Source organism: Tamandua tetradactyla, chromosome 18 (genome assembly GCF_023851605.1).
Source record: "Tamandua tetradactyla isolate mTamTet1 chromosome 18, mTamTet1.pri, whole genome shotgun sequence".
Lineage (NCBI taxonomy): Eukaryota > Metazoa > Chordata > Mammalia > Pilosa > Myrmecophagidae > Tamandua > Tamandua tetradactyla.
In genome coordinates, this window is record NC_135344.1 from 64,886,644 (window position 1) to 64,910,697 (window position 24,054).

General features: G+C 35.6%; 1 long non-coding RNA gene across 1 annotated transcript in view; it reads right to left on the minus strand.

Moving 5' to 3' along the window:
* LOC143662685 (uncharacterized) overlaps window positions 1–24,054 on the minus strand; it is a 120,905-nt gene that overhangs the window by 32,193 nt on the left and 64,658 nt on the right. The window contains exon 2 of the long non-coding RNA XR_013165541.1: window positions 1,680–1,823. This is a non-coding gene — a long non-coding RNA (uncharacterized LOC143662685). The remainder of the gene's footprint in view (window positions 1–1,679; window positions 1,824–24,054) is intronic.

Here is a 24,054-nt window from a genome sequence, read left to right on the forward strand (position 1 = left end):
CTTTGGTGATTGACTAGTGAAGGTGATACACAGCTGAAAGAGAAACTTAGGGTCCCCAAAACAAAAGAATACCAAAAATTTGAAGGACAAGCAACCCTTTCTTTACCAACCGACAAACACAAAATAAATCTTCTGAAGTGTTAGGATTTTGCCATGCTGACAGAATAGAAGGCCATTCAGCTGGAAATCATGCAAAGGGACCTAATTCTACAAAAAAGAAGAAGAAAAAAGTAGTGGATCCATAAACATCTATTACGTAAAACTAGAAAAGGAAATTCAGCACATATCTGAGGAACATTCCCCATGGAAAAAAAAAAAAAAAACAAGCACGAATCAGGAAAAAAGAAAGAAAGAGGTGGGAAGAGAGGTAAAACAGGTTAAATCATGCATATGGTATGCTGCAATAAGTTTTGACACAGTGGTTTTCCTATCAGCTACTATAATACCAGAAACCTTCCTATGGGCAAAATCAGGTTAGATTAAACATTCTGGTCAGTTTTAGAAAGGGAGTTGAGCTGAAGTGCAGAAGTGAGAGCAAAAGGAAAGGACATTCCCCTTAGTTTCTGCTTTGGAGTCATTAAGTGTTAGGACTAGTTTTATATCTATGAGTCTCAGGCTGGGTCACTCCTCTCTCTTTAATCACTACTGAGATATTAGCCCCTACAATAGAGTAAATCCCTTCCTGCATATATCTCTGGGCTTGTCATTTTCTATCATTCATCATCCCCAAGAGACAATATGATTTCAGAGACTTTTAGGTGCACATATTTGTACCATTTAGAATTGTACAATGAAAATTCGATATGTTGTTGGATTCAGCGACAGCCAAACAAATGAGTTATTCCCCAGTTCTTACATAAACGATATTCTATAGGCTCCTCTTAATTGGGTTAGAAAATAAACTCTTATCTGCACAACTTGGAGCAAGGTAATTGGATTGGATTAAATTGGGCATGAGAGAAATCAATAAAACTCAATTTAAATCAATCAGTTCCAATAAACAGACAACCAGGTTAAAGGGAAAAAAATAGGACAATTAAAACCAGTAGCAATTTTTCAACCTCTCCTTTGTTAATTCATTCAAAGTGTCAAAACGGAAGAAAGTATATGGAGGAAAACACAAAACAATTGGATTACGTAGTTATCTCGTGGTAATGTTGCTTAGCTCTGGCTCTATATTTCCTAAAAAGGAAAGTTACAGACTCTCTTTCTTTTTTTTTTTTTTTTTTAAAGGAAAGACAGAGAGAAGGAAGGAAGGATAGAAGGAAGGAAGGAAGGAAGAAAGGGAAACATTTTCTTGTATTCTGTTTCTCCGTTTTTGTTACATGGGCTGGGGCCGGGAATCGAACCGAGGTCCTCCGGCATAGTAGGCAAGCACTTTGCCCGCTGAGCCACCGCGGCCCGCCCCAGACTCTCTTTCACCAGCAGCTATAACAAATATTTGCAGGAACAGAATTAAATAAAGATATCCGAAAAGGTAACCTTGCAGACATTTATTATTTTTTTTACTAGAATCTTCAAATCAGCCCCCAAAATAATTAATGTCAATCCACCTTCTTATGCTGATTTTATTATTTAAAAATGGCACTTTCTGAATTTATTGTTAAAACATATGTAACACGGTCAGAGGCATTTTGGATATATATGAAACCTTTACCTGAAGTCCATAAACTGCATACCTGTTCCATTGTGGTACAATGATAACAAAAGCCTTGAAGTGGTTATGTTGTTAGAAAGAACTATCATGCTTGGAAGCCAACCCAAGATTCAAGTCAGAAAGTTGAGCAGTTGGTGTGGTCAGTGCTACAGGTCCCGAATATAAGCTGGAAAAAACAAGGCAGACAAAGCAGTTACCTATGTTGAAACCAATTTCCATTCAAGTCATATTATTAGATTTGGCTACCTGCAGAAAGCAATGTGGAAGCAATCAAGTCTTCTAAAATAAAAACAAAACTCTCAATCTGATTGTTTCTCTAAATTGACATTTGCCAGTTCTCATCTGTGCCTTGTCATTCCAAAGGCCCTTTTCTTGGGTGAAACTTGGTGGGAGAGCAGAGAAGAGTGACACTTGGCGGAAGGCCCTGTGCAAAAAAAAGGCGGAGAGGCTGACTTCCCTGAGAGTCTTGCCAGATCCTGGCTGTCAGGTAGGAGGAAGGTATTTTGCAAAGGCAATCAGAGCCTAACATGACTGTTACAAATGGCCCTCAAAGCAAACCCCTCCACTTCCTTATCCTGTTGCAGTTCCTGCTTGTCCTTTTCCTGATGGCCATTCCTCCATAGGACACAAGTGATTTATTTCTTAAGGGTATCTGGTTATGTAGAGAGCTGTGTGTGTGTGCGCGCACGCACACGTATTTTACTTTACAATAAGTCTAAAAGAAAGCTTGAACCAGTTTTTTTTTTTTTTTTTCAAACAGCAACAGAAACATTTGAGTCTGAGGAAAGCCCGGAGTCTCAGGAGAAGCTCCCCTCAGAGTCGTTACTGCAGCTGCTGTCTTATAATGTCCTTGGTCCCAATTGTAAGAGATTTAAACCCCTCAAGTTGCCTTGGGATTGAAGAAAATAAACATGAATCAAAGCCATGTCTTTCAACGAAAAGACAGAAAACCAAAATAAACTTCCTCAGCAGAGAAGAAAAACCAATCTGGAAATGGAGATCAGTAAGTGAAGAGCCAGATTCAAAAGTGAAAGTCAAGCCAAGGTCAAAAGTGAAAGGTCCGTTCTTCTGCCTTCTCAGTGAGAGACTTTCCTGATGGAGGAAAGACAGACTGAGTATACGGACATCGGGTAGACCATTGGCACTCCCCCATATGACTTCATTTATGATGACCATAGCAGGGAAATGCTAAGATCCCTGATTGTGGGCCAAAACAGAGGCTTAGAGAAATCAAGTGCCTTCCTCAAAGTCATATGCCTGTGAGATGGTGATTATTCCATTAAAACACAGGTTTTTTTCTGCTTTACACAGTAATAATAAGCTTTCATTTATTAAATGTTAACTTGGTGCAGTGTGTTAACAATTTAATAAACGTAAGGCTTATACTAATATCTAGGAAGATAAACAATTAGTACTACCACAACATTTATTCCTCAGTCTTATATGGAAATTATAATAAAGGTTAAACTGTGAATTACAGAACATGAGATTTAATTCCAACTATGCCTTTTTAGAGCCATAAAATGGCAAAATATGTAAACATTGCTTATAAAAATGTGCAGGAATAAGGAAACTCGTGTTCTTTTGAGAGGAATGTAAATTTCAATAGACTGTTTAGAGAGCAATCTAACAGGACAGAGAGAATTTAATTTGCATATACCTAAGGTGATCCTATAATTTATTATCAAAACTGAAACAACACATTTTTAGAGGAGAAAATAAATTTAATTTAAGAATACCGGTGGTGGAAAATAAGAGTAAATGTGACTGTCCCACACAATTGGGATATGTGGTCATCCACATATACCTACTACCCAGCAGTTGTGTTCCTGGACGAAATTTTTCCTCCAGTTCCTAAGGAGGAGTGTGATTGATTGTTCATCACAGCATTTGTTTGGAGTACCAGGAGCTGGATGCAATTTTAGATTCCATAATATATTATATTATATTATATTACATTATATTATATTATATTATATTATATTATATGGCAAGCTCTCAGAAATTCTGAATTAGATTTACATATAGCAACATGAGTAATCAGAAAAGCAAAATGATGAAAAAGAAAGATAATAGGATTTATAGTACAATATAATTTATGTAAATTTAAAACATAGAAACAAAATCACTAGGTTTATAATATCTATCTATATCTACTTACCTCTATTTATCTTTTTTCCTATCCCTTGCATTTATCCATGCACACACACACACAAACACACACACATACATAATGTTATATTATGAGAAGAAATGGAGTAAAAAGAATGAAAATATTGAATGAATATATTGTTAGCTGTATGCAAAGTATTAAATACTATTAGAGAGACAAAAAATGAACTAAAAGACTCTGCCTTGAGTGTTTTCTATTTATTCTTGAAGTATCTATAATCTCCATCTAATGCTGGCAACTATATGAAATCAATATATTGACAATACTTCTTTGATTTTCTATTGTAATTTTTAATATTCAGTGAGATATAGTCCCACGACTGTTTCTGCAAAATTTTAAGAAAACAATGTGCATCAAGCAGAACCACTCCTTGAAAACCTAGGTGTTTGTTAAACCAAGATGGCTAGGCTTAAACCAATAAATTCTAGACACCAAAAATTATAGAAATCAAGAATTCTAGAGACATATTTGAATTCTGCCTGGAAATCTCTTTAGCCAGATTCATGACCCCTCTCAATGTTCCATGTTAAAGGCAGTGGGTTGGCCAAACCTTTCTGCCACACTGGTTGCCTTTTGCCAGTCTCCAAAAATTATAGCTGCCCTTTATTCCATCTTTCACTAACAGTCATCAGGCTCTGCTTATTACCAGGTGCTGAAGCAAGGGCAAATTTGAGATTTGTGCTATGACTATATTCTCCCTCTAGGTATCAATTATCTGAGGCCACAGAGCAATATTGGAAACTAATATACTATTTCCTTTAAGGTATTGAAACTTTGAAGATGGAGTCCAATAATAACTTTGGAATTGCTACTATCTGGAAAACTAGGTTGGGGAATACTTCTGGCATATAGACATTTCACTGTTTCCTATTCAACTGATTTCTTATTCAGAAATATCGTAACTGGAGACATACATGAGTATGATGAACATTTTTGTCTCTTTATTTATTTTCCTTTCCTAAAATGTATCATAGAGTTTCTCTTAAAAAAGTTTCAAAAAAATAATAAAAAGTAAGATGTTATTCTCTTCAGGGAAGAATTTATAGAAACCTCTCAAGTGATATTTGATCAATAGAAAATAAGTGTGTAAGAGGATATTTTTCTAAAGTAACAGGTACATAAGGGTCTGGCAGACTAAAGAAACCTCAGTTTTGAGATGTCCCATCTATTAATTCTACTGCTCTTCATTTGGTAATGTATATCTCAGGTATCAATCAGAGCAGGAAGACACCAGGGGGTCATTAATGTAATTTTAGTCACTTATTTCCTTTGATAGGCTATGAAGAGCATAGAAATTTCATTTTGTCATGGAACTCCAAATTGTTCTATTTTTCAATCATTAACTTTTTTTATTTATTAATTAAAAAAATTAACAACAAACAAAAACTTTAACATATCATTCCGTTCTACATATATAATCAGTAATTCTTAATATCATCACATAGTTGCATATTCATCATCTCTTAGAACATTTGCATCAATTTAGAAAAAGAAATAAAAAAACAACAGAAAAAGAAATAAAATGATAACAGAAAAAAAAAGATTATACATACCATACCCCTTACCCCTCACTTTCATTTATCACTAGCATTTCAAACTAAATTTATTTTAACATCTGTTCCCCCTATTATTTATTTTTATCCCATATGTTCTACTCATCTGTCAATCATTAACTTTTTAGTATCAATCAGAATTTAACAAATGGCCTCTATAAATTAGACTTGGGCTACACAAAAATTACATAAGCATAAAGATAAAGTCAGAAGATGACCTCCACAGCAATGAACATTCACTGAGTTAATTTAAAAAGAATGCTAGAGTCAGGAAAGGAAATGAACATCCAGTTATAATCTGTGGGTTGGGGGTGTGTGTGTGTTTTAGACTGAGCTGCCATCTGAAGTAAAAAGGGACAGCAGATATTTTAAAGAGTCTGAGTTATACTCCAAATATAATGATTTTTGGAAAATTAGTGTGCTCTTTTTCAATGCAATAAAAGGAAACACCATATTAGTTTTGGAGACAACATGTCAAAGAATATGGAAACTACACCAACAAGGAACAATCAAAAAAGGTAGTCAAGAAAAAAATTCCATTTACACTAACAATTAAGACTTTAATAAAGGATATAAATGACGTATATGAAAAATTACAAATCATTACTGAGGGAAATTAAAGAAGACAAATAAATGGAAAGATAATCTGTGCTCATGTATTGGAACACAATAGTATTAAGATGTCAGTACTACCCAAAGTGATTTACAGATTCAGTGCAATCCTAATCAAAATTACAACAGCCATTTTGCAAAAATGGGCTATTTATTAAGTTGCAAGTTTACAGTTTAAGACTGTGAAAATGTCCAAATGAAGCCACCAACAAGTGGTTACCTTCACTCAAGAAAGGCCGATGCCATCCGGAACACATCTGTCATCTGGGAAGACACATGGCGACATCTGCTAGCTCCCTCTCCTCATTTCATAAGGCTTCCCTGGGAGCATTTTCCTTCTGCATCTCCAAAGGTTTCTGTTTGTGTGGGCTCTATCAGCACTGAAGCTTTTTCTGAAATGGTTCACTCTAAAGGACTCCAGTAAGCAACCCCACCTTGAATGAGTGGAGACGCATCTCTACGGAAACCACCAAATCAAAAGGGGAACAGTGAAGATGGATATGTGGACCCTGCTGAAGATGGATATGCTCAAGATACAATGGTCCTGTGCGAAGCCTGTCAGCAGAAGACACCAGAGCACAAGATCTTGCTGCAGACGATCCCATGCAACAAAAGCAACCAGCAGCTGTGACTGTTTTCCAGGAATTTCAAAATATTTCTGGGCAAGACATGGTTGATGCCATCAATGAATGTTATGATGGTCACTTTCAGGACTGCTGGTTGCAATTGTTCTCTGTGTTGGAGACAAGTCAGCCTATTTTGCTTATAGACTATATAGTGCAATTCATGACTTTGGTTTCTATAATAAAACTGTAATCAGGATTCTAATTGCCAGAAGTGAAATTGACCTGATGACCTTACAGAAATGATATAAAAAGAGAGATACAGAAAATCCTTATTTCATGACGTCAAAAATTTTGCTTCAGGGCATTATGAGAAAGCACTACTGGACATCTACTTTGGTGATACTGAAGATTATGAAAAGAGAGGGCTTCGAGGACCATGCACGCCCCTTTACAGACACAGCAGAAGTATCAGTTCTAAGATAAACTTTTAGCAGTATTAACATGACAAAACCATATATTATATCTTATCTTCTATTTGAAAAATTATTCCAAATCAAAGAAAAATCTTTTGATGAAAGTATATGATACTGAATGTGCAAATGTTGGCTAAGTCAGAATTCATTAAATTCTGTATAACAGAATGATATTTTAAATTCTAGCATTGAAAAGAGTTCATTTGAGTGTGATGCAATGATACCCTACCCCAAGAGAGGTTTGCCAAAGTATCTCTTGCATGCTTTAGGAAACCAAGGAAAATGCAGTGTGCAGACTTCCCCCTTAGGGCCATTTTCAGGACTTTTGTACAAATATAATAAAGCTAAAATGAACACCTAAAGTAGCCTCTAAAGAAAATAAAAACATAAAACAGAAAAAAGACCATCTTTAAAAAAGAAGAAGAAAGTTGAAGGATTCACACTTCCCAAAGTCAAAACCTATTATAAAGCTACAGTAATTGCAAGATTGTGGTACTGGCAAAAGGGCAGACACATAGACCAGTGGAATTAACTTAAGAATTCAGAAATAAGTCAATCTATATATGCTTAATTGTTTGGGGGGTGGGGGGTGGGTGGGATTCATGGTCCAGGAATCAAACCCATTTCCCATATGGAAGATGAGCATTCTACCACTGAACAACCCATGTATCCATTAATTGTTTTTTGACAAAGGTACCAAATCTACTCAATGGTGAAAGAATAGTCTTTTCAAGAAATGATGCTATGAAAACTGGACATACATATGCAAAAGACCTCTACATTATACCATACAAAAATTAAACTCAAAATGGACCAACAACTTAAACATAAGAGCCCAAACTCTAAAACTTCTAAAGGAATATGTAAGAAAATAACTTCAGAGCTTTATATTAGGCAATGGATTCTTAGACTAAACCAAAAGTACAAGCAACAAAAGAAAAAATACATTAAATGGACTTCATCAAAATTAAAAACTTTTGTGCATCAAAGGACATGATCAAGAAAGTGAAGATACAACTGAAAGAATGAGATAAAATATTTGAAACCATATATCTGAAAAGGGCTTGCTATCCAGAATATATTAAGAAATCCTACAACAAAGAGACAAACAATACAGTTAAAAATGGCCAAAGGACTTGAATAGATATTTCTCTAAAGATAAACAAATAGTCAAAGAGCACATAAAAAGGTGCTCAACATTATCAGCCATTAGGGGAATGCAACTCAAAACCACAATGAGATACCATTTCACACCCATGAGAATGGCTATTATTAAGAAAAACATAAAATGACAAGGGCTGGCCAGGATGTGGGGAAATAATAATATTTGTTGGGGGAGTGTAAAATGGTATAGCCACTGTGGAAAACTATTTGACCATTCTATATATGGTATAGAATTCTATATATGGTATAGAATTACCATATGGTCCAGCAGTCCATTTCTAGGTATAAAAGTAGAGGGTACACAACCCCAGATTAACCTTCAAAATTATGGCTTTCTTTCTGTGCATCCAAAGAGAAAGGATGTAAAATTTTATTGTGAAAAGAAGATATCAACATGTGCATTAGGATTATTGCCATGAAAAGTTAGTGCTGAATTCTGGCAAGTTTGGTCATGGGGAGGTAATTTGTTGTGAGCTTTGAGAGCTCCTCTGCCATGGAGGTGAAGCTGAAGCCTTCACTTAGCCAGCTGATCTACCTAACCTTTTACAGAGGCCATTATTATAACTCTAATATTAATCTCTTCTTTTCTTACAGATCATCAAGCTCATTCATTTGGGAGAAGTCAGTGTGGCCCATGAATGGACCTGAGTCAATAACAGAAGAGGTGCAATAGGGTAATAAAAATGTTTTCCATAAAATACCTTGGAGCAACTCTAAGGCTGAGCATTATTAGTCCTCATTGAAATGAATAAAGGCTTGGTCTCTGGACAAACTAGCTGGTGCATAATCTGTACATCAGTCAGGGTCAAGATAATATACTAATTTCCACGATATGGGTGGGACATATAAGAGGCAGAAGTACAGGAACCCAAAGATGACAGCAACAGAGCTGTTAGAATTATAGGCCTAAACAGGCAGAGAAAGGGTATAGTCATCAAAACTCAGAAAGAGAGAACATACAGCAGAGTTGGTCACCTTGAAAGAAATGCAATTTCACAAGGACAGAATGAGGAATACTTTCCCTGATCTAACTCTCCCTCTTTCCTCCAATTTTCTGTCAGGCTCCCCAATTCAAAGTCAGAGAACATAGGAGCTTATTGCTTTAATTCATACAACTTGCCTTCCTGGGGCAGAAAACTGAATGCAGTGGAGTGATGAAGTGCTCTGGAGGGGTTAAAAGAGAGGATATCTGGTATAAATCTTTTCTGGCATTCTATCATCCCTTACTTTCCATCAATGCTCCCTTTCTAGCCCTCCCTTTACCTCTGGCAGTCACATTAGCAGTCTGATCAATTTCCCATCCACATTGTAACTTACCCGCCTCTCTCTTTTTCCTTTAAGGCTCTGGTTTATACTAGTGTAAAAAAGATATTTCTCAGCTAAACATATAAGCAAAGCCTGGCTCTTAAACTGTTATTAGAGGTTAATAAGGTTAATGGATGCATTGGTTGTTATTTTTGAGTAAACCAACTCTTTAGATCCTCTCAAATCTGCCCCAAACACTTCAGCCTATATTCAGTCATTGATTCAATCACCGTTGAGTATCTATAAACATTGGTGTATATGCTGGAAATACAGTGGAGAATAAAACAAAGTTTGCACACTCAAATATCACATAGCCTTCCAGGGAAAACATGGGTACATTCTCAGCAGCCATCTCTCAGCCCATGCCTACCACCTGCCTCCTCTTCTCTTATGTGAGTCAATCCATAACTTGGGGGAGATGTTAGGTATAATGAAAAGGTCTGGCCATGCCTAAAACACTGAAAGAAGAAACAAGCAGCCCCAGATCCACCCTCCAGGCAGCACAAACTTGTCCCTCTTCTCCAATATTTAGTGGAGTATGCAGAGCTGCGATATACTGACACTGACTCAAGTCATTTGACCTTCCTGGGACACTAGTTAAGCTGGGATGTCTTCTCCTGTTCTTTTGAACTCTTTGTGCTGTGTAAGTAATAAAGCAGCCATTTGCTGAAAGTTTCTGTTTTGCCTGAGCCTGTGTTCCCGTTACACACCATATGGCAATTCACTCCCTCTAGACTATCTAGGAAAACAGGAAATTAAACAAAAACATTTTTCAATTCAATGCAAGAGGGATATGAAAGACATGGACAAAAGCCACTTGGATTCCCTTCAAGAAAAAAAGACTTGTTCAACAGTGAGGAATGCAGGAAGGTCACATCCTTCAGCTACATCACCTCTGAGATTTGTCTCATTGCTCAGTTGGAAGCCACCACACTTGTTCCAGGCTGTCGCCCGCTAGCGCGCAAACACAGGGTCTAGCTATTTCTGCCTGACATGGGACTTATCTAATCTTTGCTCCAGATCTCTCTTTGGTTTGACTGAGGTTTTGTTCCATCTTAATCATTGTCTGAGGCTCTCCATGCCTCACTGCCCTTGTGAAATTGCATTTCTTGCAAGGTAACCAACTCTGCTTCATTTTCTCTTTGATTTTCACAATTGGATGATTTGCGCTGCTGTCTAAAGGTTTTATCTGCCCAATACTGCTTCTTCTTCTTTGATCTTTCACAGGCTTTATCCCCTGATAAATCTCTTGCATTCCTAACTCCACTTCAGCATCTGCTTCTCAGATTTGAACAATACTGGGGTTATGAGTAAACAGAGTATGCCATGGGAGCAGGAAGCCCTATCCATGATAATCTGAACATATTTGGTCATTGCATTTTAGACCTGAAGAAGGCGCTATGATCTGTCTAGATTTCCCATATATCTATATTGCTTGAATTCGCCTACCCCTCTCACAGGTTATCAAGGATGTGCTTCTATGATATCTCCTCTCATTCTTAGACAATTTAAGTGACACAAAGCTCAACCTTGTATTGAACAGAAGTCTTTTTTTTTCCTGCCGTTTGAATACATTAGATCTGCTTCTTGCTCCTAGGACCACATTAAAGAAACTGTCCACATGACTAACCCACGGTTGTTTGAAGGCATTGATCATGTCAACGCACTGGGGCTTCAAAACTGATCATCCTTTGCTTTGTCAACATATCTTAGGTAATATTCTTAAGCACAGTACCTGAAATACATTCTATTTTAATGTATAATTAATCAACTAATATTTGAATTTTAGTTCTTCAATATGCTAGTCTCTCCCTTAGATATCCCAAATCTATCTTAAAACCTTTTCAACTGTGGATCTCAGATATAAATTTAAAATTCCTGATGTATTCTCAGCAGTCTATAGCAAAGGGGTTTTAAAATCTGCCTTTTCTCCATAATACATATTTGTCAGAATGATAAAGGAATAAGAGTTACCATTTATTGAGCAATTATAATGAACATGGAACCATGCTAAGTACATTACATATTATTTAACCCTCAATCTGATTGAGATGAAAGGTATATATTTATCTGCAGTGAAGAAACTGAAGACAGAGAAGGAAAGCATTTGTCCAAGGTCAAGTTAGTAACTGAGGACACCAAGATTTGAACCCAAGTTTGTCCAACCTCAAAGCTCATGCTTTTAACCACTACTCCACACTAATTGTCTTTGTAGATCCTTTAAAACCATCAAAAGCTGTGGGCTTGCTTTCAGTTATATTTGATATGTCTGTTCCACAAGTGTATCACATTTTCTTTATATAATCATTTTGTTTTGTTGTTTTAACTTACATAATAATGAGGAAAATGCATTGAATCCCCACATTGACACTTCACTGGGTCTGAGAACTTTAACAAGATATCTCTTAGCTTGTCTCACCATCTATAATATAGATCAATAACAGTAGCATTGAAACCCACCAATAGGTCTGTCCAAAGGCTAAAATATTCATCTGTTGTTTTCACTGATATATCTCAAGCACCTAGTAGAATGTTTGATACATAGTAAGTGTTCAATAAATAACGGTTGAATGAATTGTTATAATTAGGAGAAATATATGCACGTGCTTGACACAACTTGCAAATATTTTACTCTCAATAAATGGTAGATATTATTACTAACTTGAACTTTGAAATGCAAAGGACAAGACATGTAGTGTTATTTTAAAATTCAGCTTGTTGGGATATTATGGATTTAGATTCTGTCCTGCAACTTATTCATCACAGCTCCCAGTTGCAGGTTGTCACAATTTTTTATCAGCAGGCACCTTGTATTTTTGACTGAATTTTTTATAAAAATATTGAACTGGACAAGTCTTGAAAACAAAAATTTGTAGTAGCACAGAAACTTCCTTCCAGACTAGAAGTAAAAAGACTGAATTCAAGCTTCTATGTCAATGACTGATTATTTTTTTTTCCGTCTGCTGGAGATTTGTAACTGCCAAGAGTCTGATAAATCACCAGTATCTTAAAGCAAACAGCCAGACAACTTTTAGCAAGTGATTACCCTTTCCTCACTGTCTCCCTCCTGACCATTCTCACCAGTTCCCTGAGTGTCAGAGAGCATCTGGTGGAAGACTGAAGATGTGTCTCCTGGGATGCCTTTTGACCTCATTTGCCATTTGCAGTAAGGATTTATCAGCTCCAAATGTAAAGAAATAGGAATTGTTTGTGACGGCAAACGTCAGGCTTTCACTTTGAAAGAGAAGCAAACCAGAGAGTTAGCTCCAAAGGGAAATTTTATTCAGTGATATAAAGCACAAAGAAAAAGACCCATCCTTTTTCTTTTTATATTGCTCATTCCAAATCATTGATGAAATCTAGAAATTCTTTCTTTTCATTTTCCTATTTTAACTGATATTAGTGGTGTTTATACTAGTCTCAGAAATTTGTTAACTTTTTTTTTCTTTTGCACAGGCATGCACCGGGAATCGAAGCCGGGGCCCTGGCATAGCAGGCAAGAATTCTGCCACCGAGCCACCATCATACCACCCTGAAATCTATTAACTGTTTACTCTCTCTTCCTTTTATATTATCTCATCAGAATTTTTTGAAATTTTAGAAATGACACTAATCCTTATCTTAATAAAACCAATGCAGAGACAGTGGTTAAATAAGGTAAACTGATTACATACATTTATCTTCTCTTCCTCCTCAAACCTATTATAAAATAATGGAAAAAAATATGCTAACCAACCAGGAAAAAGATAATGAGAGATGAAGCAGAATCACAGGAAGATTTCAGTTAAATGTGGAAGATAAAAAATGGGTGCAGTTGTTATTTTTAAAAAGTGTCACAAAATGGGACACTGTAGTCCAAATATTTGCTGAAGATTTCTCATGGGAAGAAAGTTCTTACAATCCCTGAGAAGAAAAGAGGTAAGGAAAGGAGTTGAAAAAAAAATGGTGGAATTGGTTGAAAATTCATATACAAAGGGCTTAGGCACTCAGGTAGCCAGGCAATTACCAACTCCCACTCCCCATTCCCAGAAGAGAAGGAAAGTTATTATTTGTAGAAATTGAAACAGTCATAACCTGGATACTGAGAAATCAGGTTTACTGGAGTGGAGATATGACGGTTTGGACTGAAAAGCAGAGAAGTTAGGAGTGAGACTACACCAGCCAGGTATTCTATCCTACAATCAGAATGACTGCAAAAAAGGTAACTGATCTCCTGGAATGAGATTAGAAGATTCATCACTGAACATATACATTTCAAATACTTATTCATATTTTTTATTAAAAAATAGTTAGATATTGACAGCTAGGAGTCTCCCAGTGAAAGATCCAGATTTTCCCTAAGCATAGTAAATTCAACTCATGAGTCAGCATTTCCTTCACAAAAGAGCTTTCATTGAGCTTTTAGCAGCTCACTCAGAAATTAATGAAGAGGGGATTTCTTCTATACATTTAGGGTTTACTATGAATTAGCTTGTGTAAAATCAATTTTTCACCTGAGAATACTAGGAAACCCAGATTGACTACAACATTACAAATGAGGTAAGAGTGGTGAGTGGAGTTAATGTATTCAAAGACACTAGTATTTATTTTGGAAGTGATAAACTAAAAGTCAATATTTAAAATGAAATAAATTAGTAAATTTTATAAGTTTATAATCTAGATTATAAATTAACCATTAACAGAAGAGTAGAAGAAGGTATAACTGTCACCTAAGTAGGGAAGAGATTTGTAATAAAAATTGATTCATGGAGAGGTACAAGGGTAGCTCAGGGGTAGAATTCTCACCTGCCATGTGGGAGACCCAGACCTTGCGCTCTCCACCCCCCCCCAGTGAAATTGATTCACTAAAGAAAAGAAAGAAAAGAGGTTTAAAAAAAAAGAGCATATAATATGGCACACTGAACAAGAAAATAATAAGATAATAGAAATAAATACAAATATGGCCGTAATTGTAGTAACTGTAATGGACTAAATTCTCAAATTAGAAGCCAAAGATTATTAACCTAGATGAAAGTAAAACCACAACTATAGGATACATATAAAACTCTCCTTAAAAATAGCAGAGAGATGTAAAAGATAGAAAAAGTTATACCATATGAGTTCAAAACCAAAACAACGTAGTGTAGTTATACCAATATCAAACTGAGTAAACTTTAAGGCAAGAAGCATTAATAGAAATAAAGAATTTTTAAAATGATTGCATGAATCAGCTAAGAAGATAAATAATTTCTAAAACTGTATGTACCCAAAGTATAATTTCAAAATACATGAAATAAAAATTGATGATTTGTGCCTACTCAGGAATGCCCCCCTCCAAAAAAATTGACAGCACCAAGGGAGAAATGAACAAATCTACAGTGAAAGTGGGATACAGCTCTCAAAATAGCTGCTTGAAAAAGAAAAATAGAAATGAAAAAGCATATAGAAAATCTGGTAAACACAATCATAATACAAAAACAATTGGCCTATGACCCTTGTAGAATATTGCTCCCAACAAATAGAAAATACATTTACCAAAATTGATCAACATGCTTGATCATGAAGCAAGGTTCAACACATTTCAGAGGAAAAGAATTCTGAACACACTGGCACTAAGCTGGAAATGAATAATGAAAAGCAAATCCTGGGGGGAATTCAATTTCAATTCTGACATGTAAACAGCATAGAAAATGTCATTTTCATCATTACAACAAGTAAAGGCTGATCAAATTGGCAAAAAAAAGTGATTTTCTTTGATCTGCTAGAGGATTGAAATTGCAGCGATAACTGGCACTTTGAAATCTGGGGAGAGAAGCAAGTCCAGAGAGTCAAAGATAGTATCTCCTTCCCTGGAGTAGGAGTTGCTAAAGCCATAAAGTGATAAGAACACTTAATGGCAATGCATTTTATAAAACCCGTACTTTTCTAAGACAAAGTGTGACTCTTACTTTATGCAACTTAAACAATCCTTTAAGGTTTTGTAGGACCTCAAGATGGAATGTAGACTATGAGAAACAATACAACTGGATTCTGATGTATAAATCAACTGTACTGAATTGGGTGAGGGAAAAATGCTGACCTAAGTAACCCTGAAAATGAGTAGAGTCTGTAAGACTAAAGGCAAAAGAAACTGTACATAAGCACTGTGCAGTAGTTAATAAAGTTGTTTTCCATATATGGGTTTAAAAATTAATTAAATTGATGGTGGAAGTAGAAACAGATTTGTTTTTTTTTTTTTTGTATGCTGTATGGTGGGGTCACATTTCATTCTTTTTCCATGTGACTATCTCATTATTTCAGTACCATTTGTTGATTTTTTTTTTTTAAGAAACACATTTTTTTTTACTGTTGAAGTAGGAGGTTACAGATAAGCAAGGGGAGAAGGCTAGAACTATCCATGTGTAATGGATTGGAGTTGGAGTCATGTTTAGTTTGATATAGATGTACATGGGGCTACATGTAGAAATATTTTTATATATGTGTATGTACACAGGTTAGTGTGTATATTTTGCTCTATCTGATGAGAGGGCCTAAAGCTGCATCACTTCCCGTAGTAATGATCAATTAACTAAGATCTCAGTTTCTACCACTTCACCAATAAAAAAGGACAAGGGATTCTTGGAGAAAAGGAAGTAAGGACGTGCTAAAAGACAAAACCAAAACCAAAATCACTACATTGATAGGAATAGGTCAAAGAGGGCACAGGAGCCAATTAAAAGAGATCCCAGTGGTCCAAGCTTGAACAATTTCAGCCACAGCACAAACATTTTAAAAAGTAGTATTGGAGGGCCATGGTGGCTCAGCAGGCAAGAATGCTTGCCTGCCATGCCAGAGGACCTGGGTTCAATTCCCAGTGCCTGCCCATGTAAAAAAAAAGTAGTATTGGAGTATAACCCAAAGTAAAACATAAATATCTGAGTCCATACCTTACATAAATAAATAATTTAATAAAATAAATGGGGATGGGAGGTAGAGATGAATATTTTGTGTAGAAGAATTCCAGATAATATTCTGCCCTCAAGGACGGCAGGTGTAAGTCCCCATTTTTTTATGTATGGACTGCACATCGTGACTTCTTCCAAACAGTACAATATGTAAAGGGTGAGAAAAGAATAACTTTGCACTGGCAAAATCCAGCAAACACTACATCAGCCCAGTGATTAAGGCGAACATCAACAGTGATAATTTATGTGGATAGCAAACACTCTCGGTATGTCAGGAGTATAGCACTTTGCTTCTCTGGTCTCCCTACCTAAAGCCAATAACTCCAGTCTAATCATGAGAAAAATCATCAGATCAATCCCATTAAAGGGACATTTTACCAAATATCTGACAAGTACTTCTAAAATTGTCGATGGCATCAAAAACAAGGGAAGTCTGAGAGCTGTCATAGCCAAGAAGAGCCTAAGGAAAGAAGAAAACTAAAGTAATCTGGTAACCTGCATAGGATCCTAGAACAGGAGAAGTAAATCTGAATAAGGTATGGACTTTAGCTAAGAGTAATTTATCAATACTGGTTCATTAATTATCACACTGCATCATATTAAGGTGAGGTGCTAATAAGGAAAACTGGGTATGGGGCATGTGCTGGTTTCAAATGATGTATGGGCCCTAGAAAAGCCATGTTTTAATCCTAATCCCATTTTGTAAAGGCAGCCATTTCTTCTAATTCCTATTCAGTACTGAATGTTTGAAACTGTAATTAGATCATCTCCCTGGAGATGTGATTTAATCAAGGGTGGTTGTTAAACTGGATTAGCTAGAGGCGTATCTCCACCCATTTGGGTGGGTCTTGAGAAGTTTCTGGAGTCCTATAAAAAAGGGAACATTTTGGAGAATGAAGGAGATTCAGAGAAAGCAGAGCAGAATGACATAGCCACAAGAAGCAGAGTCCACCAGCCAGTGACCTTTGGAGATGAAGAAAGAAAATGCCTCCCAGGGAGCTTCATAAACCAGGAAGCCAAGAGAAGAAGCTGGCAAATGATGCCATGCTCGCCATGTGCCCTTCCAGATGAGAGAGGAACCCTGACTGTGTTCGCCATGTGCCCTTCCACTTGAGAGAGAAACCCTGAACTTCATCAGCCTTCTTGAACCAAGGTATCTTTCCCTTGATGCCTTAGATTGGACATTTCTATAAACTTGTTTAATTGGGACATTTTCTCAGCCTTAGAACTGTAAACTAGCAACTTATTAAATTTCCCTTTTAAAAGCCACTCTGTTTCTGGTATATTGCATTCTGGCAGCTAGGAAACTAGAACAGGACAGCACTATTTTCATAGTGTTTTTGTAAATTTAAGCCCTTTGCAAAATAAAACATATATTTCAGAAATTTATTAGAGATAGTGATTAGAGATCACCCTGTTGATGAAAGAAATGATTGATAATGGAGTACAAGATTTCCTAATATTCTCTGCATTTATTTTTCTTGACGCATTTGAAAATAAAAATTAAAAGAAATTTTCAATGTATTAATAAATATTCTATTAAATAAAATTCAAACCATTTTGAAATTAGCAATTATTTGAACTGATTGACTGTGAAAATAGATCAAGACTTGTAGCTTGAAGCTAAATTTAAATGTAAGGCATATTTACTTAGGCCTCTAAAACTTATATTAGGAAAGAACAAGTGTTTAAAATGAATGATCTAAATGTCCAGCTCCAGAAATTAGAAAAAACATCCAATGAACTATAAGAAATTAACAGAGAGGAAATTACAAATTTAAGAGAAGAAATCAATGAAATAAAAGAATACAATGAAATTAAACAAAATTGAAAGTTTGTTCTTTGACGATTGTATAATGATATAACATTTACACTGTGACTGTGTGATTGTGAAAACCTTGTATCTGATACTCCTTTTATCCAGGATACAGACAGATGAGCAAGAAAATAAGGACAATAAATACATAAATAATAGGGGAGATAAGGGGTAAAATAAATTGGGTAGATTGAAATACTAGTAGTCAATGGGAGGGAGGCGTAAAGGGTAAGGGATGTATGAGTTTTTTCTTTTTCTTTTTATTTCTGTTTCTGAAGTGATGCAAATGTTCTAAAAGTGATCATGGTGATGAATACACAATTATATAATAGCATTGTGAGCCACTGATTGTACACCATGTATGGACTGTATACGTGTGAAGATTTGTTAATAAAAATATACTTTAAAAAAGTTGTTCCTTGAAATAAGCAATAAGATGATGGACATCTAGAAAAATTAAAATATATACATAGAAATGTAGTGCACAAATTATCAAAATAAGAAATGAAAAAGTAAACAGCACTACATATCCTGAAGTCATTAAAATATGATAAATATTACAAACAACTTTATACAAATAAATTGGAAAATCTAGACAAAGTGGAGGAAAGTCTAGAGAACTGCAACTTAAACAACATAAGAAAACGTTTTCAATAGCACAATATTTTTTTAAGAAATTGATTTTGTAATTTAATTATCTTCTCTCAATGAAATCCCTAGGATTAAAGGTCATCACTGGTGTTTTCTTTTCACAATGTTTGAAGAAAATGTAAGATCTATCTTTCACAAACTCTTTTAGTAAACAGAAAGAGAAGAACTCTATCCAACTGATTTTATTAAGGTAATACATATATGTGAGGAGGAACTCAGATTCAGTGAATACACAAAACTTCTATAAAACACTGAAAAGACAAAAAAACAATGCAAGGCTCATGTTCACAGTCTTTGCAAACTGGCTCTGCACCCGCTGGTACTTTTCTTCAGTCTCCTTATGAAGAAGATCAGCTCAAAGCAAAAGTGCAATATCCTCTCCCTGCTTATGGAATATTAATCTTATCCTAGGGTTGTACTTTCTCCCTCACTCTCTGGCTTGTGGCCTTCAGAATTTCCCTGTTTACATGAATTTGAATTCCCCTTCTACACCCCCAGCTCCTTCCTTGGTGCTCTACTGTATGTCTTAAAGCAGGTAGTCAATTTTTTACTGAATCTTTGCTCTGGCAGGACAATGCGCTAAGAACTTTGCATGCATTTTTTTCATGCATGTTATCATTAAATTCTTAAAGTAACCTGAAAGGGTAGGAGTTATGCCAGTGAAATGGACCACATGCCATGGGTTAGGGAATAGGACTTGTGCAGGAAAGGTTAGAACATTTTATCCAGGGTCACCAGGCAAAGATAGTACCTCAGTCTTGCCATTACCTTATGTCATGACCAAGATGCTGGTAATAGGTTCTGTTTTGGTGAAGAAAACTGCTCTACCCCTCACCCTGTAAGCCCTTAAGTGTCCTCCTTACAATAAGAAAAATATGAGGAGGTTGCCTTACCATTAGGGAAATAAACAGAATGTTTGATGCCTGAAAGTCTGGACTAGGGGTGCCAACTTTCATGGAGTTTTCTGGGAAAGCCAGCTGCTCTCTGCCTTGGGGCTTGGAGACTACTATGGACCTTGGAGGGTATTGACTGTCATAAATCTAGGAAAGGGAAGCTGAGCCCCAGTTCCCTTCTTCCAACTGGGAAAGGGATATTCATGTCCCATTCCTATGTGCAGGTTCATTGGGATGCGATCTTTGGAACAGAAGTCAAATTGTGATGCAGTAGCATCAGGGCCTTCAGAAACTTCCATGGTGAGCTTTGAGAATAGTATGGTTCAAACTGAGATGTCCCAAATGTCTGAGACACTAGACCTGAGCTTTGGACTCTCAAAGTCACTGTATGCATATTGTTCTAGGGATAGGCATAGATTTGGGCAAAGCAGCTGTCTTGGCTGAGGGCAATTCCCATGGGGAAGCTGATCTGTGAACTGTCAGCAGCCAAAATTTACAGCTGGAGAACTGAGTCCCTGAATTCTAAATCTGGGGGATTCGGCCAATGTATCACAGCATTTTCTATAGCTTCTGTTTCTCTTCTTAATCAAAATATGCCACTAGAATTTATGATCCTAACAACCTTAGTTGTCAATTCTCCAGTCCCTTTCTGCAATGGGTATTTAAAATACTAAGCAACTAGGAAGGCTATTAAGAGAAAAAGAAAACAACATGTTAAAGGTCTATATTTAATAATAAACAATAAAATCATTTGGCAAAATTTTTGTAATGCAATGCTCCCAGTAAGTCAAAGCGTAAAAATTTTTGAGAATTATAAATGTTTGGAACTGAAAATTAATACTACAACTCAAGAGCAATATTCACCTAGTAATTTATTATTGCTTATGTTAGAGGGTGAATTATTATAATCTTCTGTATTAAAGTAATTTGTCATTAGAAAGTGATTAGTAAGGAAATTGCTATTAAGCAATCTCTTCAGTTACAACAACTAAATTATTACACTGTGGTAAATTTGTATGGGCCAGAATTTTAAGCAGAACTCTGCAGAAATTGCACGATTGAGCTACACGCAAAAATGACTGAATTCTTACTGTAAAAAAAAAAAACATGAAGCTGGTTTATTATTGCTCTCACTGCTACTAATTCATAGAATACCAAATTAAACTTATAAACTCTTACATTTAGTAGCATTAAGTAGGTGACTTAAATCATTTCTCTTTGCTTTAGTTTCTTCATCTATACCACTGAGATGATGATAATACCAATTTCCATTCTCACATGGTTATTGGGCAGTTAAAATGAGACCGTAAATGTAAAGACATTTAAAATTTAACAGCAGTAAAGAAACATAGTGATAGAAGCAATATTTTAGTTACTTCATAATGTTGACAGCAAGAAAACTATATAAGTATAATGCAAAGCTGGAAACTAATTTTTCAGTTAATAGAAGTGTTTGAGTTATATGTGAAGCTGGCTGGATTATTTACTCTCTGAACTGTAGTTTATTCACCTGTAAATGGGGATGCATATTTATCCCCAAGAACGATGATGAAGAGATAATATTAGTGAAAATCATTTCTTATTCTAAAAATAATAGACCAGAGTATCAAGATCATTTCCATCACTAATTCTATCACAACATCACGATCACCAATTCCATCCTTGTCATCATCAATATCAACATGATGTTCTATTATAGTTTCCTACAGCTGCTGTAACAAAATTACTACAAACTGGTTGCTTTAAAGAGCAAAAATTTATTCTTGCATGGTTCTGGAGGCCAGAAGTCCGAAATCTCAGATCTTTGACTTAATTACAGCTGCAAAGACCCTTTTTACAAATAAAGTTTTATTCACAGGTTCCAGGTGGACATATCTTTTGGGCAACCACTATTCATACAACACCAAATGTGAGGTAACAGCAGAATTGCCATATCTTATTCTATGCATCTATATTCTGAATTTCCTTTTGTCCCACTAGAGGCAAAGATAACATTGGTAAATGGTTATAAGTTAGTGAAGAAATAACAATCACATAAATGTTTTCAGTGACAGAAATTAGGCATATAGTAGAGATTTGTGTACTAGGGCAAGATGTGCCCTGAATCTTAAAAATTTAGGGAAAAAAATCTGATAAATTGTAACCCCATTTTGATTTTAATTTAATTATCCATATTTATTTGGGGGAATTAATATGCTTAGGATAAGTCCATACAATTCTTGATATATGACAAGTCAGTAGAACTTATCTGTAACCCCTAAACATACAAGAAAAACAAAATAAATAAATAGAACAGGATATAAATACCAGAACTATTCCTAACTATATATGAAAATTAAATCTTTGATAAAGGTGGCATCTCAAGTCAACAGGTCAAATTCGTACTTTTTAAACCAAATGTGCTGGGCTATCTTGGTAGACTTTTGGGGAAACATAAAATTAGATCCATAGTTCACACCATAAGCAAACAAAAAACTCCATATGCAGAAGGGATATAAAAAATATATATATGTAGGTGTTAAAATAAGCCATGGCTAAATTTCTTTTTAGTCTCGGTGTAGAGGAAAGCTTTCTAACTCTGACCTTAAATACAGAGACAATAAATTAAAGGATTAATAAATTTGACCACATAAAAGTAAGAAGAATGCAATTCCAAAAGCACCATAAACAAAGTCAAAAGATGCCAAACATCTTGGAGAAAATATTTGCAACATATATCACAGACAGATGATTAGTATAGCGAATATATGAAGAACTCACAAAAATTGAAGGGCAAAGGTTCAAAATTCTGTTATAAAAATGCGGAAAAGATGGGTGCACGGGTGGTTCAGTGGTAGAATGCTCGCCTTCCATGCGGGAGACCCAGGTTCGATTCCCGGACCATGCACCCCCTCCCCCAAAAAAGATGTGGAAAAGGCATGAAAGGATAGTTCAAAATAGAATAGTATAAAAAGATATTTAAACATGTGAAAGATGAACTCCTAATTTAAAATAAGCTAATTAAAACAAAAGGGATACCATTTTCACCTATCAGATAATAGGAAATTTAAAAGTATGATAACATTCTTTCTGCAAAGTTGTGGAGAAACAGGCACTCTCATGAATTACTGATAGGCATCCACAGAGGCATCACCTTTTCGGAGGGAACTTTGATCACTTATAGGAAAAGTACAAATGCCCTTACCTATCATCCAGCAACCCCACTCTAGAAGATATATCATCAATAATGTGAAAACGGGTAGACAGAAGGTAATTTACTGGTCACATCATTTACGATTTTAAACTTTTGGAAATGACCTAAATGTCCAATAATAACCATTGTTGGCTGAATGAACTATGGTGTGGTGATACAATGAAATGTTGGGAAGTTGTAAAAAAGAATACGAACATTCTCGATGAACAAAATATCGAGTGATTTCCAGGATTTATTCTTAAGTGCAGGAAAAAAGTGAAAAAACATTTATACCTTTCATGTAAGAAAGAAGAGGATATATAAACCCATATGTGTATCTGCTAATTTCTTCTAAAAGAAATAGAGGAAGTATAAACAGAAAATAACAAGTTGGTTATTTAAAGGGGGAGAATGGAGTGGAAAGAATAGGGCAATGTAGAAGCATCTAGGCATGATGGCATTTCTCTGAGTGTAACGTTTTGTACAGTCCTGACTTTTAGAATCCAGGTAATGAGTCACATATTGAAAAAATAGTTAAAATATATGTGGATGTAGTAGAGTCCCAAAATGTACTTCAGACTGTAGCAAAGGAAACTAGCTGCGTTTCAAATGAATAAAATAACTACAGTAAAGGGGCAAGTGCTCAAATATGATGGGAATGAGTCAGAAGGACACATGAACCAGAGGTACCCCCCAGAGCCAAACGTGGGGAAATTTGAGAAATAAAGTAAATCATCACAGAAATGGATTATAAATCGTAAAATAAAATGAACATCTGCTGCGCTAATAAATAAAAGTAAATAAATAAATAAATAAGGAAGAAGGGATAGTTCCTCTTTATGGCCAAGCTAATAAATGTAGAAGGAATGATAGGAATAGAAAATTTTCATTTGTTAATCACCACAGTCACAAGTCTTGTCAGGCAAGAATTATCAGTAGATATTAAAATTAGTATGATGAGAAATAGGATATTTTGGGGGTCTCAATTATGATGCCATATGGTTATTTATTAATTCCAAGGGGGAAAAGTCTATCTTCATAGTAGGAAAAACAGGTATACACAATCTTGAGCAAGGATCAAAGTTAACAACACCAG